The 15329-nt window shown below is 32.7% G+C and overlaps 1 protein-coding gene across 1 annotated transcript in view; it reads left to right on the top strand.

Annotated features, from left to right (window-relative positions):
* Window positions 1–15329, top strand: part of NALF1 (NALCN channel auxiliary factor 1) — a 444524-nt gene that overhangs the window by 380400 nt on the left and 48795 nt on the right. The window lies entirely within an intron of this gene.

Raw genomic sequence — 15329 nt, 5'->3', positions numbered from 1 at the left:
TGTTCCATACCTAGGTTTGGTGCAGTATCTAGGCTAGAAAGAGCTGAAAACAGACATTTACAGTAATATTCAGAACATCTAACTTTAGGTAATTAAATAAATCCTAGATTCAGAATCTGGTCACCTATGGTGCATATCCCAAAGTAAAGAGATACTGCAGAGGAAAATCCTAACTTAGTTTTGTAATGCCATCTGGCACATTCTCTCATTCTCTCTTTCTTTCAGTTGAGTATAATGGGAAAATAAAGATTGAACTGCTAATTTTTGTCACTTCAGTAATTAAAATTATATAGAAGAGAGAAAATACTTGAGGTTCAAAAGTGTCTCCAAAACACCATTGAAGAGCTCTTGTTTTCATTCTTCTGCAAAACAGAATTTTTTTTCATATAACATTTAATCTAATTAATAAATATGATAATGTTTTTTCCACTTGTCTCCATTCAAAAAGGAAAATTCTAAATAAAGCAAGTAGTGTTTTTTAATATCACAGTGGATATTTTTGGCTGTAATATGGAAGTAGATTCTTCAAGAAAAAATGTATCCTGCATATTCACAGAACAGAAAGGTTAAAATATTCTTACCAATGACACATGAGACTCCAGCAGAATTTGAACAGTGAGCAAAGTAAATTAATACTGAAGACTCAAAGACATATATGTCATTGCTGAGGCCCAAAAAAGAAGTATTTTATATTTATATTTATATATATATATATATATATATATATATATATATATATATATATGATCTCAGGAAAAAAAATGGTAAATATTATATGCTTTCTTAGGAGTGAGGGAAATAAACACTAGAGTGTATTTAAGTTCCAGAAAAAAATTCTAAATTTATGGTGTTTTCTGCAAGGACATATTATGACATAAGAGTCCTTTGCTATGCAGAGAGGAAGCAAGGGATCTAGTCATTGCATGTTTTAGTGGGGATGCAATTGCATAGGCAGTGCCATGGTGCTTAGGAAATGAGGTAGACTGTGGCATGTACAATAAGTATAATATTTCTACTCAAGAATTTTTACTGTTCCTTTCTGCTCATTTCTTACCTGTAAAATGTCAATTTTTTCTCTGCACTCATCAGCATAAATAAGGACAAGTATATGACAGTGAATTATTTTTAAATCTATCTTCTTCTTATCCCTGAAGTGATTGATACTTAAAATAGAAAAAAAATCACACATCGACTTGTAAAATTTTCCATAATATGTAACAAGTTTAGTGTTACTGAAAGACAAGAGAGTAGATCACCATTCCTTTAGTTTCTAAATTTTTTGTTTAATTACCCTGGCACATACAGACATTTACCTACTAGTGAAGCTGGCAGCTACCTTGTCTGGTTTGGGTGAAAATGTTCATGTCTCTGCAATAAGGACTCACAGGCATTTTGAGACCCTTGAACTATCCTCTTTCCTGAGCAGTTTAAATTCTGTGTAGCTGATATTGAGCTCCTTAAGCTCAGTTTGACAAGAATCAACACAAATTTCATGAATGTGCTTTATTTTCCAAAGCAATGGAGAAATTTTGGTTTGTGAATTTTCAGGAACCTGAAGGCAGAGATTCTCTTTGTGTGTATTATTTACATTGCACAGAATAAAGTAATAAAGGCCAGTATCTCAAAACTATTCTACAGTTCTTCATATACATATATAAAACAATAGCCTTCTCCATCACTTTTGAAATAAATATATGAAAAAAAAATATATTTTTGATCTGATTCTATTTCTTGTCTTTTAGTTTTTAAAAAAGAACTGATTCATATAACATTAAAGAGGAATTTAGTTTATGAACACATGTGTAAACAGATGTTCTTTATGTCATACTATAAAAGAAAGATGATTAGAGCTTATCAGATTCTGAGGGCAGCATAGTATAGAGATAAGTGTCTTTCAACACCTTTACAAGACATTTTGACCCATTATCATAACTCTCCATCTTGTTTTGCAATTACAGAGTTGCTTGCTTTCTTACGGGTATAAATTTTTTCACTTTGAGGTAATTTTAAATATTTTATGCTTTTGCTTGGCAGAAGAATATTTCACTATATTTTAAAGAATAGAGAATTAAATTAAAAGCTATTAACCATTTCCATTAGTCTCAATCATTGTGAAAATAAGTCTTTTATTTCCAGACTTTGTGCATGGTTCTAGGAAATATGAGACTATTTTGCATCTAGAATTCCCTACATGAATTTCCCTTAGCACACTGAAAATATTCATAAATAATATTAGGCCAACATTTTGAGAACCAAATGTTTTCCCATTACATTTTATGTCTTATGGAAGAAATCACTCAAATCATCCTCCTTTCTATTTGGAACTTTTCATTTGTTCTCAGGAAATTACATACCAGCTATCTTTAGTTTTACAGAGTTTGTATTAATGATTAAATAAGAATTTGATCAGGATTTATCTTTAGCATACCAATAGAATGTCCTATTTATTTTCTGAATACATTTTTCCTTTAGAGAAGTCTGCAGCTCATCTAGTGATTAATGACATAAGAGAAATGGAATTAACGTAAAGAACAAATTTGATAAAATGCATATAGACAGCTGCTAAGATGGTAAGAACGAGAATGCAGGATAGGAGCTCTGCTTGCTGCTCTAAATTGCTTAATTTACCACCACTGCCTTAGTATTTATTAAGACATTGTATTTACCGCAGTACTTGGCCCAATGAGTCTCCAAGCATTCAGTCTCCAAACCACAGTTGTTACTGTAAATAAGGAGTAAATTCAAACTTCTCAGCAGAATATACAGCACTGATTTACAAATTACATCATCTACCCCCTTTTCCTGGAGTGAGGACAGGTGAATAAAGTTAATACAGAATAAAGAAACTGGAGAACTGGTTGAATTTGGAACTCCTGTTTTGTTTCAGGGAAGTGAAAAGTTGGAGGTTGTGATTGCAGCTTCCTGGGTAGGTCTTGCTCCTAAGCAGTGGTTGCCCTCCCTCTGCAGAAATTTTCTCCCTGGCAGTTGAGTTGTCAATCTGTCATTTCATGTCTCTGGTTTGTCTGAGTAGACAAGGGGATGTGAACACTTTATTTCACAAGTTTGTTACTTTTAGATTGTTAAAACTCTTGTATAATCTCAGCAATAAAGGGTAGAAAGCATTTATATCTCACTTCTAAAGAGCTTGACAATTACACAAGAAACTCAATTTGGGATTTTTAAAATAACTGTGAAAAGGAGAAAAACTAGGAAGTAGTGTTGAGCTGGTATACTGAGTCTCCTTTAACAAATTGCATTAAGAAAAGGAGTAAGGCAGCAGGAGGCTTACAGAAAGGATTGTGTTTCTGATTTTTTTTTCAGTTTCCTTGTTGTTGTGTTCCCTTCTGTTATGATGACAATTTATTTTGTAAAGGAAGTTCCCAGTATTTACAAAGTCTGAAATAAGCTTTTTCATGTAATAGAAGATTGTAAAAACAATTAACAATACAGAAATAATGTCTGCTGTACAGCAAGCACAATATATTCTATCTACATTTCAAGATAATGCATTTTATGATGATAATTACTATTACTTAGTATGCAGATTTTTTTCCCTGTGGTTACCTAATCTGTTTCATACAAGGAATTAACTTGACCTATACCTTATGTTCTGTTTTATCATATTAATTTGCAGATAGGCTTACTGGCTTACTGGGAAACTTGTCCTTTCTTGTTTTATAACAAATACATAAATAGATTGATGAAGTATAAAGAAAAAAAAATGTTAAAATAAAATTAAGCTTAATGGCATAATTCTTTTCTTCAGTTGTGAGGCATAAAGCTTGCAGAACAATATATAGATGAATAATCATAATAAAACAAAAATTGTTTTTAAGAAGTGTATCTAATTAATCTACATTACTTTCTCATTTTTATGGAACATCATAGTTGACATTTACATCCCCAGGTCAAGAAGTAATTAGTAATTTATGAAATGAAATCTGAATTTGGATTTCTTTTTTCATTGTGGAAAAAAAAATCAAGTTACTTCTTAATTAATAATTCTACATGTATCTTAATATTTTATCTAATTTATACCTAATTTATATATTTTAGGCATGAATACTGACCTAAATTACTGATTATTAGATTCAGCATGTTCTTAACATTTTATATTGTGAAACTTAAATTTGGAAAAGGTAGCCTTAAGGCCTCAGAGTTTAAAACATATATTGGATCTATACGTGTACATAGACCTATGCAAAGTTAAATTATGTAAAATTAAATAATACATTTTTAGATACATATAATTTTTATTTGTAGATATAGAGCATATTAATATATGTGTTTTCTGTATTTCTCATACATCTGAACTATTTAGAATAAAAAATTGCTAATTTCATGTTATCATCAATTGAAAATCCTTCATTATACACACACACATATATATGTATATATCTTTTGTTCAAAGGTAGAAGATGTCACTACGAGTAAATAACAGTGAGTCTTAGTAGGGCTTTTTGTACACATACCCATACATGGACATGCCATACCTGCATGGGACTACTTAAATTGCACTGAAGAGCAACTTAACTGCCTGCAAAATTCAGGGCTTCCCTGTGTTTTTGTTCTTATTCACAGTTCTTCTATTCTCTTGTGAATGTGAGCCTGACTTAAGAAAATGTTAAGTGTACTGAAGTGTAAGTTATTCACAGAATTTAATTATGCACCTATTTAAACATGCTTCTACTTTGGTCCTAAATTATTATCATGCACATTGTTAAACTGAAAGGTGAGTGTTTTTATGTTTTATGTGCTTTTCCAAAGGAATTCAGATTTCTAGCAGGTAAATTTTACAAGGTGTTTCAGATAAATATGGTAAAAATATCAGTCCTATGCCTAAACCTTACACGGGTGAAGACATAAGCTGCAAATTGCCATACAAATTATTGAAATCAAGACCCAGTGACAGGAGTAATATCTTGACATCCAGTAGTATAAAGGTGTAAAAACTATTTATTTTGTTTGTTTGTTTGTTTTTAATCATAGAATATTAGTCAAATTGCAATTTTAATTTTCCTCTGTCTTATACCAACTAGAAATAGAATTCTTCTAAAACTTAACTTCATGTAAGGTGCTAAACTTAGTTCACATTTCAGAGATAGTATCTTCCTATATTCTTGTCCTATGTTTAATAAATTGAATAGACCTCCAATAAAAAGTGTTCCTGACACTGAATCAGAATATTGGAAAGAGGAAGGGAAAGGGAAAGGGAAAGGGAAAGGGAAAGGGAAAGGGAAAGGGAAAGGGAAAGGGAAAGGGAAAGGGAAAGGGAAAGGGGAAGGGGAAGGGAAAGGGAAAGGGAAAGGGAAAGGGAAAGGGAAAGGGAAAGGGAAAGGGGAAGGGGAAGGGGAAGGGAAAGGGAAAGGGAAAGGGAAAGGGAAAGGGAAAGGGGAAAGGGAAGGGGAAGGGGAAGGGGAAGGGGAAGGGAAGCTATATTTTTTTAACTTAGAACTGTTCAGGAAAATATGGCATGAGAATTTTATGACCTTTAAGAATCAGTATGGCATATTCTTGTTGCATATTCTTTTCTTAAAAATTATTGTTAATCAAAGTATTTAACAGTATTGGTAACAGAATATGGAATATACCACTACAACTTGATTAAGCTGTAAATAATAGAGTAAATTTTCACCTGAATTGCTCTGGTAACAAATAAACCCTCAAATTTATCATGCAATTTGATGGTAAAGCTGTGCAATCTGTAGGCTAGCTGTTGCAGAAGAGGAAAAAGTACACTTTTCATGATGACCACATGTTTCCTCCTCTCCCTTTTATTTGGTGGCAGAACAGAATCTTGCCTAAATGGTTGGTGAACCATTCAGAAAGTTAAATGGCATTAATGGGTTTCTTATATTTTTTGTGCCATAGTAATTTTGTATGACTAGTCCCTAAATGGGCTCACTGAAGATTCAAACCAGAGAAGGATTAGGGATTAAGGGACATGAGGGCAGAAGGGTTCTTTTTGATAGTAGGAACAGAGGAGGAAAATGGTTTGAAGAGATCATCAACCATGGTCTAGCCCAGCGTCTTGCCCACAGGAACATCCAACAGCAGATTGGCTTAACTGTAACATCAGACAACATATTTTCTTGACTTACCTCAATGGCAGATAGCCCAACATTAAATCATGAGGCCACCAGTCCTGCTTATGCAGCAGTTCTGTGTCACACACAGCCTTGCAGCAACTCTATGGCTACAATTATGCATTAAACTCTTCTGTGCATTAGTGCATCTAGATGCTAAATGAAAAGTAATCTATGCCGAGGAAACAATCAACACTAAGGAAATAATCAACAACACTGAGAAAATACAAAATCTTTTGAAAAAGAGATTGCAAATCTAAACAAATGGCCTTACAATGAGTTATAACCCATCCATCTGTACCATTCAGCCCTGATGCTTTTTTGCATCCCAAGGAAGCTTTTGCAGGAGTAGGAAGGGTACATCTCTCTTTAGCTTGCCTTCTTGCTTCAGGGCATTTTTATGAAAGCTATATTATGGGAGGGGAAAACATAGCCATTATACTGTACTGCTATTATATATTTAAGATTATTGTCTGGAAAAGTTTCTTTTTTTCATTACTTCATTCCAGTTATGAAATCTTAGCTCTACATGAGCCTTCTTGTGATAATTTTGGTGCTAATTATTGTATCTGATCCTCCTTTTCTTCTGTGTTTAGACAGGCAATTTATATATACACTAGTAATTTTCTATCTCCCGCTCTGAAGAAATACACATATATATGTAAAGATAAATTGTATAAAAATATTTTGTAGCAGATGGACTATATGGAAATATTTTCTAGAGGCAATTAATCTTTGTGCTATTATGCTGGTACAGTATATGGACTCTGTGAATTATACATAATGTATCTTTTGGGCATAGATCATTGCTTCATTTTATTTATGTTTCTCTCAGACTGGCTACATATAACAAGCATTCTGTCTTGCTAATTAAATCCAGTGATCCCTTTAAGTCCTGATTAAGTTCTATTATTAAATTATTAAGAATTTTCCCTAGCATTCTAGAGAATTTTCTCTCTATTTTTGAATGACTTCTTGAAGCAATAAATAACCTTATGAAATAATTTTTCTCTTTTTTCCTGTGCACAAATTTCAAGACTGTCAGGCTGTCAAGGTATTAGAGTCAGAGGTTATAAAACAAGGGATTTCACTTGGAATAACTCTGAAGGGTGTTTACAGTGATATATTCATACTCTAAATTATCTATCATTATCCAGTGGACTGCAGCAATGTTACTTACTAGATAGAGAAGCAAAACCAAAACTTTATAAAACTCACAAGGAACTTTCTTTCAAATACATGGAACACTTTATGATGTAAAATTATTTGATGCAAAAGAAATACATTTTTGAAAGAGAGGAACATATTACACTGTGATTTATCCTAATTTTTCATGCTTTGATTATCCAATGTCTTTCTAGAAAGCAAGAGTTTACATGTATACTTACAAAGGAGGAATAAAAGACACAAGTGCAGCATGACAGGATACTCAGAGACAAGTTTATGTACACATACACACACACTTATTGCCATTCACCTATGCTGTAACCTATATACACCTCTGATTTCTCTGTTGACATAAAAAGATAATATTATTAGGTAACAAATAGGCCACAAAATTGTAAGATTATTTAGTGCTGAGGAGGGAAATCAGAGATATTTAAGAAAAAGTTTTAAAATTCAAGAGAGTAATATCATTTAGTGCAAAGTAGCTATATTATGTAAAAATAAATGTTTTATTTTCTATTTTCATAGACCTCTGCCAAAAACTAATATTCTGATTGACTGCATCAAAAACTGGGAGAAAACTACTCAAAATATGAGGATTAAAAACCATATGAATCATAGTTTTTGTTTGTTTTTTTTTTTTAACCTTCATTTTAGTATCTCTGTAATGTTACTTTTTTTTAAACAAGCCCAGTAATTATAAATGGTAAACAATTTCAAGTTTTTTGCAATTAAATGAATTTTAAATTTATATACTAGGTTTTATATCCATGTCAATAATACTAAGCAGTGTTTTTTAAGAATAGTTACTTTTCTGGTTGTTCTATCTTAAAATTTTTGTTTTATCTGCCTTAAGTGACCTGCTGTAAACTTTGGCTTTTGAAATTCAAGATTGCCTTTGTGAAGCAAGCACAACTGAAACCCCACATAGACATTTAAAACGGTAATAGGATGTGACAGCACAACATGATTCAATCATGTCAGAAGATGAGAGTTGTGCAGGGAAGATCAGTGGTGCATTTTTTCATCTTTCCAAATGGCTGTTGCTTTTAGCAGTTTTCATTGAAGCAGATGACCTCTTTAGCTTCCTACAAATGTAGAAAAAGCAGATTCTGGTCTATTGGAGTAGCTGGGTCTTAGAGAAAGCTAAATATGTGTAGTGTTACAAAGTATAAATCCTATTGTAAAGAATAACTTTCTAGCTATGTAAATGACGAAATCTCTCACACTGAAACATTCAAATAATTATTTCTATCTCTCCCTTGCTACATTTTTGGCTCTCTCTCGCTTTTGATTTTATTTTTATTATTATTTTTTGCTTTGGCCCAACAGCCACAACATACATTTGATCAGGTCTAACAGCCATGCATTATAATTTTTAATTCACATTGAGAGTTCAAGTGACCAAGGCTATAAAAACTGAAATACACTTCAAATAACCACAGGAGACATTTCATTCCCTCCATAAGAGCTTCCATGTTTACACCATGGTGGTATTTTTCTGCTGCTCTACACTGCCAGGTGATAACACATCTTGCTGTTTAGTAGTAAACTGTAGATATGGGAACCAAAGTTTAATTTGCACACCTTTTATCTGTTTCAAAAAAGAAGGATTAAGCAAATAATAGTTGATTCAGTATCCTATCATTATTACCCCTCCCAGTCCAGGAAAATCCATAAACCGATTTGCATCTCAGACATTTTTTTTTATGGTACAGTCATGAATTGATTGTGTTTGATCGAGGGTCATCTTCATCACATGAAGTTGATGAAGAATGAATAAATACATGTTGAAAAATACAACACATCAGCTTCAGATATCACTGAATATCAAAATAATATATTATGCTTAACTTAAATAAGATATTTTTTTTATTTTCATAGAATGGTAGAATCACAAAATCATAGAATGGTTTGGGTTGGGAAGGACCATAAAGATCATCTAGGTCCAACTCCCCTGTCATGGGCAGGAATGCTTTCCACTGGACCTAGTTGCTCAAAGCCTAGATACTTTCCTAGATACTCACGAAAAAAGCAGTGTTTTCCTTTAAATATGCTGAGCTGCTAGAAAACCAGACAGAAAACAGTTTATAATTGCAGAAACCAAAAGCTTTATGTAATTGTCTTGCAAAGTGCTTTGCAGAGATTTAAAATTTACTCATAAAAATCTGTTATTACAAAATAACAACAAAAAATGTTAAGTAATCAAATGACAGGAAATTAAATCAAAGAATGGGTGGAAAGCACCCATATATTTTGAGGAGATTTTAGAAGAAGAACTGGAAATGTAAACAACAAAAAATGTGTGTGACTTATTACCTAGGAAACAATCTATTCAACTTATTTGACTGCTTTACAAATGTAGAATGTGGCTTCTAGAAAGCAATATTACTATTTTTTTTCAATTTTTAACACATAAAACCAATGAAGTGAACTACTCCAGATAGATTGTACTGACTTCAGTGTTGTTCTGCTGGGAGTAGATTGCCTTGTAATATTGCAGAATGAATGAACCTCCCTGGATCTATAGTTGCTCACATACTTCTCTGTAAATCCCTCTTTTGGGCTTTTGGGTTTAGTTTAACCTTAAAATTGTTTTGTCTTTTGTAAAAGTTAAAACTGTGGTGAATTTTCTTCTGGACCTTGAAGAACATGGATTTATTTTTTCATTTTCTGATTATATGTTTAAATGTAGTCTTTTGAAACATTTTCCTGTGTTAAAATCCATTCATATTCATTCATATATCCTATAGCAGACAGATAGTTCATTACTATCTTTTCAAAAGGGCAACAGTTAAATCTGCTTTTCAAAAAGAATACCAACTGTATTTAAAATTAACAGTTAATAATTATGGAAACAGTTTTCATTTAGTATAGTTTTCTGTACTTCCATCTCCACAGTACTTTGGTTAGGAGCAAGAGAAACTACATTTGATCAGTTGAAGAAGATATTTTCAGCTGGTTTTGATAGAGACAAAAATGGGAGACCACACGTGTGAAGACATACTGCACTCTATTGGCAGACTGTATTCTACAGGTGTCAACTAGACCATTTTTTAAGTTCATATATTTTATTCAATAAAAGTAAAAATTCAAGTTCTGGAGCTCAGTTGAAGAATTCTTAAGAGGGAAAAAAAATATCTATAGATAAGACTTCTTAACAGAACATTTGAAACTATCTATTTTGCAAAATTCTTTGGTTTCAAATATGCAAAAGTTCATTTTACGCTTCAGCTTATTTTATTAAATCATATAATGCCTCCATATTTGAAACATGTTTCAATTTAGGCCTGGATTCATGGGAGAAAATCTTCTAAAAAATAGGTGTTTCAGAAATTTTCTACCAAACTGGAGTGCTTAAAATATTTACAGCAGGATTTTAGCCCATAAAATAACTGAAGTAACTGAACTGTCTTCTTAGCAGTATACCTGTCTCTGCCAATCCTAAAAATTCTAGTCCTATACCAGGCAGTTATACTAGAAAGACAAACTTTGGGGTTTGCTGTGGAAATGGATGTTTTGGCATATCCAATCATAAACTATGAGTGCAAAATTTTGTGGAGACTTTAGGGATTGCTTAAGATGAGAGGTTTGATAATAAATATGTTAATTACTTGCTCTATAATGAAAACCTTATCTTTTACAGAAAATTATAGCAATAATGTTGTATATTGTGCTGATAAAGAAAATCTTTTATGTTCTAGAGTGTTTTATTCCAGCTCTAGGATAAAGCTATAAAACAAAGCAGAATTATTCTATCTTGCCCAAACTGTGAACAGGGCACTGAGTTACATGAAAAGTACCCCCAAGGCAGCATATAAATTTATTCCAAATCAAAATGCATCAGTTTTACTGAATTTAGAATTAATAGAGAGCATCTGTTTTTCCACAGCTGAATGGTAGCACATGCTGGTTCAGCATAATCATGAAGCAAAATCCTGTTAAGACATCTACAGCAAAATCACAGATTGCTTTAAATTTATGCATGCAAGTAGTCTCAGAGTCTGGACATGGCTAAGTGGTTTACTGTCTCTTTTTAATAATTCATGTAATCCAATACCTTAAATTTTGCTTGTGAAAATTATGAAATTGCAAGTCTGACTTTAAGAAATGCAGAATCTAATGGAGAAAATAATCAAATCACATAATTCATAACCACAACAGACTTGGGGATGCTTAATAATCTCTTCTTATTACTCTTTAATTATAATTGATTTTAGCAGCAGAGATATTCTGGCATAATAATTTCTCAGTCATCGAACTTTTATGGCTATGAGAATCTGTGGCTTGAAAGTTTCTCTTTCAGGAAATATAGCTTATTTTTAGTACATCTTTGAGAAAAAAAATAATACCAGTATTTGCAATTACTTCTTGATTTTTGATATGTTTTCTATGAAATTACTTTCAGTCTTGCTGCTTAATAAGCCATAATAATATATGCTCTGTAGGTGTCCATAGTTCTAAGGATAAGAAGGATGAGGATACTGCTAAGAAAGGGGATATAAAGAATTTTTTTTTGTTGGCATAATAGTTTGCTTGAAATTTCCTTATGAGCAAAAGCCTCAGCTTTCCTTCAACCTCCTGCATTATATGCTCAAGTTCTGAAAGATTTCAGAAGATCAAATTGAAATTTCCTTCCAGGTTTATCTCCTCAGGATTACAACATTCATACTGAGATTAGGGACCAGGAGGAGCAGACTCTAACATACCCTATTGTGTAGAAGGGTCTTTGAGGGGAAACCAGAATGTCTTGGAAGAGAAAATGGGGATTTCTCTTTCAGCATGTCTACATCCTACTATAGTATATCCAGGACATAATTTCAGTGTGTATGAAATACTGAATTGAGAAACGTTTCTGACTTTGGGGGTTTTTAGATATGGTTTTCAATTGAAGGTATGCTATTTGAAATAGCTCTTATCTGGACAAGAAAGGAGATTACCATACTGTAAACCCCTTTTTTAAAAGACTCTGCAGACCGAAGAAGAGTTTTGTGCAAAGACATAAAGTAATATGTATATTATTAATAATCACAGAATCACAGAATTATTTTAGGTTGGAAAAGACCACTAAAATAATAGAGTCCAGCCTTTGACCAACAACCCACCACCTTGTCAACCAGAGAATGGCACTAAGTGCCAAAGTCACAACCACATGTTCATTACTTTCACTACAATGGAACATCTTTTCAGTGCATGTAGCTCCAGCTCCAGGTCATGTTGCAACTCATCCCTCAAATGCAAGAGGTCAAAAGTTCTGTTTGGCTGACCTGAATCTCCACTCTTATATCGCCAAACTTCAGGTTCATTCAGCTGGATGTACACATCAGCTGATACAATTATTGTGAATTTAAGGAACTCACCTAGAAAAATTCTTGGCCAAAGGCATATACATTTTCCATCTTCCATAGTTATATAATAGCAGATAAATCAAATTTCATGAACATCTATTTCATTTCTTTGGGTGTAACTGGAAGATGAGAATGATCTGCTTATATATTTGTGTTTGGACTGACAGGAATTTTAGTTTAGTATGTAGGCAAAATTAGCCACTACACTTTAGGTGGTGTTCATCCAAACTACTTTTTTCCCTATTAAAGAAAAAAATAATTTGTTTGCCTTTTCCTAGAATTTTGATCAGTATCAATTTGCTGAGATTTCCTGGTTAAATTTAATTTCTGTCTTAATTTTGTTATAGCATCATATCAATGTCTTCTGAAATTTTTAATAAATAAATTATTTGAATTGTTTTTTTTTTAGTTATGTGATGTTATACAATGAGCAGAGCTTCTGTTGTTGTATTTTTCAAATTTCAGAGAATATAAAATATTTTTGTTTTATTTTCATTGGAGGAGTTTCCTCATATTTGGCTTATTTAGGATAACACACCGTTGGGATAATGTTTCAATAATTATATGAGTTGAAATTTCTACAGGTGCATTTTCCTTCAGTGACTCTTCTATATAAGTCAGTTTGAAGATCAAATGTGAAATTCCTAGGCTTCTTTGATATTTTTTACTGCATACTTTAATGTTTTATAATTCATGCAAGAACGATATTTTTTCATAGCAGCTTCCTCTTTTTCTTTTCTTACAAATCACATATGAAATGAAATAAACTGATTCTCAACTGATTCTAAGTGTTGCCTATTGACAGACCGACAGCCTATTTATAAGCTATTTAAAATTAAATTAATGCAGCCTGTATTGTGAAGCTCACTATTGCTTTGTACTATTAATTTCGGTTAACTATGTCTCACTCACCAAGGTGAGCAAAGATTCTTCAACTTTTAAATTTTAAAAGACAATAATGACATATGAAAATTAAAAAAAAAATCAAAGTATGATGGCATGATGTAAATTATTTCATCAGATGAAATTCTTGTTAAAATATATATTTCAAATATTTTAAAACCAATATCCAGGTCTTCTGGTTGTTCAGAGTAGTAAGTAATCTGCTAATTATGTCAGTGCTAAGTCAACAGAAACAAGAAAACAAACAAAAAAATTAAGGCAAAAAACATGTGAACAAGTTATTTTCTTGCTGCTTCTAGAAGCCTCAGTGTAGGCTAAATGATCTGTGGCTTCATTATTCAGCAGGAATATGGATCTGAATCTGGACCTGGATCAGTTTGTGGTAGACCCATCACTGATGTAACATCTTTCTGAAACATCAGTGTTTATGGATTCATTAGTGTTCCAATTCTGTAATGTCTTTCCTGGTCTGAATTCTAGATCCTTTTGAATGCCAGGTTCACAGAATATCAACAAGCCTTTTGTTCTTAAGATGCCTAGACATATTATAATTCCAGAGCCTTAGCTGTTAGATAGTCTTACTACTTCTACTGATGAGCAAATCCAAATCAGTGGGTGTTGCAGTGTGCACAGAAACAGTTGAAATAATTAAAAAGCAATTTCCACATGATTCTCCTCCTCTCCATGGAGCTTTCAGTGGAATTTCCTTAAAGCATGAATTTGGAAAAGAGAGTATTGGTCTGCTAGGATTATAAAAATTGCTCGCTTTCACAAAACTCTAGAAATCTATTTTCCATCTACATTTGATTTCAATAACCTCAGTCATAGAGAGTGTTTTTCTTTTCCATCTTCATTTCCCCCTACACATATAATTTCCACAAAACTGTAATTCACTGAGAAGCTTACTTACAAAATAGACAAGAATAGTTTGAAAAGTATTGCCGTTTTCCTATATTTTTATCTTTCTCAAAGCTGTGGATTGTTTCAGGAGGAAATACCAGCCATTTCCATGACTAAACTGTTTTAGAGATACCTTTGGACTTGAGGAGAATAGTCAATTGTCCCAGGTTCCCTTTCAGTTTGACTCAAGGCTCTGTGAGGTAAAATGTGACCAAACACGCAAGCAGAGAGGAGGGAAGGTAGAAGACCTTCCCTCTTAAATCTCCACAATTCTATTGTGGATTCTGGTCATTGTGTTCCATTTAGTTAAAATGGATATGGAAAATAAATGCTTTTGAAAAGATAGGAAAATGGCAGAAGTTAAGGAATAGCAAGGAATCACTCTTTTATTGTCAGGAAAACAGACTCAGTACAAGAACTGTGTGTCCTACTGTCATTGTCCTTGCCCTTGTAGAACTTGGTTATTTGTTTAGTTTTTTAGTTCTGATTTTGAAATGGCTTTTCCTTCACATCACGAAACAATGATGTGGTAAAAAGTACTTGCATGAATTCTTTGCTGACATGGTAATAGGCTTTGCTTGCATTCATGACCTCAAGAAGTGACTGTCCCACAAATGTCCCTGAATTGGTAACAGCTTTTTTTTCTCTTTTCCTATTGTAACATTTTTATTGGCTGTTTATTAAAGTACTTTTCTAAATACATATATAGCTTTAGAGTGCTTGTTTTCACTGCATTCAAGTGCTCTGCTGTTTATTGTCCTGAGCTTCTTCAGTAATAAAATGAAGATAACCTTGGCTTTTTGGTTTTTTCCCCAAGTCTCACATATTTTAACTCACTGAGCTCTACAGAAGCCAAGGACTACTGTGTTTTACTCTAGAAGTGAACTTAGCATGCAAGAGAATTTCAGCAAGCTATATGAAATGT

Source organism: Lonchura striata, chromosome 1, assembly GCF_050655825.1.
Source record: "Lonchura striata isolate lonStrDom1 chromosome 1, ASM5065582v1, whole genome shotgun sequence".
NCBI classification, from domain to species: Eukaryota; Metazoa; Chordata; class Aves; order Passeriformes; family Estrildidae; genus Lonchura; species Lonchura striata.
The sequence above is the reverse complement of the archived record's forward strand: the minus strand, read 5'-3'. Positions and strand labels throughout refer to the sequence as shown.